This window comes from Rhinopithecus bieti, unplaced genomic scaffold, assembly GCF_001698545.2.
Source record: "Rhinopithecus bieti isolate Rb0 unplaced genomic scaffold, ASM169854v2 repeat_17807, whole genome shotgun sequence".
Lineage (NCBI taxonomy): Eukaryota > Metazoa > Chordata > Mammalia > Primates > Cercopithecidae > Rhinopithecus > Rhinopithecus bieti.
This window is the reverse complement of record NW_016905742.1, coordinates 1-1,449: the sequence shown is the minus strand read 5'-3', so window position 1 is coordinate 1,449 and position 1,449 is coordinate 1. Positions and strand designations below refer to the sequence as shown.

Sequence of the window (1,449 nt, the reverse complement as noted above, 5' to 3'; positions counted from 1 at the left end):
TTCATTCAGAATCTGTTACTGTAGAAATTTTAAGAGGTCTTGAGTCAGTTCCAGTATAAAATAAGGCCAAAGTGCTCCTGTAAAATCCTCATTAAAAGTATAGAGAAGAGATCTATCATTCAAATTATAAAAGGAAACCTCATTCATTTCATAGTCTAAAAAAATGCCAATCTTACTAGGTGTTACTTTGGGCAGCAGAATAATTTCCTTATGGCCCAATACAATATAATTATTCTGACTAGATCACCAAATTCCCCATAGTCCATCCTGTACTAAAATTGGTTGACTCTTCCTCCTTCTGGGAAGAGAGTCATTACAGACACCAAGAATCCATTCAAGCTTGTCTTTCACTTCTACTTCCCAGTACTGCCTGCCACAACTATATCCCTTAGAACCCAGAACAGCTGGGAGGACATAAAATCTTCTTGGGTTACGAGGTAAGTTTTGTGTTGTATTTCCATACCGCACAGTTTTCTATCTTCTGAGACTATAAGTTTACGATGTGCTGTTTCAGGATCTAGAATTACATCTACTTGAAATCGCTTGATAATTTTGTTTAGGCCAGAATATTGTGGAGGCAGATGGTAACCATATTCTTTCAATTTGAATGAAAAGGTTCAGGGAATTTTAAGTTTTATATCTGTGATAGATATCCTTAACATTAGCCAGTAATTCCAGTTCTGACTTCACAGGTATGCTCTCTATCTCCTTTAGTAGATATTTTAATGAGGAGGTATAATCTGAAAACTTTGTTAGGCTTTCATTTAGTTGTGCTAAAACATCCATCTCTTCATCTCGTAATTGCCTAAGAACAGTCTCTTGCTCATTTTGCAGAAATAACCTAAGTTGCTCAAATTCAGACTTGACTTCTTCTGCCCTATGTTTTACCTGTTTCTTCAGTTCCAGTGATTTTCTGGTTTGTATAGTTGTGACTTTTCAATGAGTTCCACTCTCTCCTTCCACAGTGCATTGTATTCCTCCAGTTGTTTCCTATGGTACGAGGCAGCCTTCTTTATGGGCCAAACACAGTGATGCTGGTGATCAGTGGAGAAACTGCACCTTGGACATAAAAGCTCTAGGTCTTTCTGACAGAAGAAAGTCAAAAGCTGATTATGCTTCTTACACACATGCTTCTCTTCCTGCCTCTTCCTCTTGCTTCTTATCTGGAGTTGCTTAGCAATTTCAGTCAAACTACCCAGCTGGGGATTGCTTACAAATTTCCTTTCTGGACAGCAAAAGTGGCAAAAGGGGCAGGGGAAACTATCATCTAGATCCTTCCAGGACATAATGATGCAGGAGAGACAGAAGTTATGCCCGCAGCTGATGGTCACTGGGTCTTTCAAGTAGTCCAGACAGATGGGACAGCTAGCCTCTGCTCGGAGGTCAGCCAGGGCCGCCACAAATTCCATTGAGCCTTGAACAAAGATGGTAGGTAAGATAATTCTTTTA

General features: G+C 39.5%; 1 pseudogene; it reads right to left on the bottom strand.

Annotated features, from left to right (window-relative positions):
• Nucleotide 1: 1 nt before the first annotated feature.
• On the bottom strand, nt 2-1,438 carry LOC108526118 (tripartite motif-containing protein 60-like; annotated as a pseudogene).
• Nucleotides 1,439-1,449: the final 11 nt, after the last annotated feature.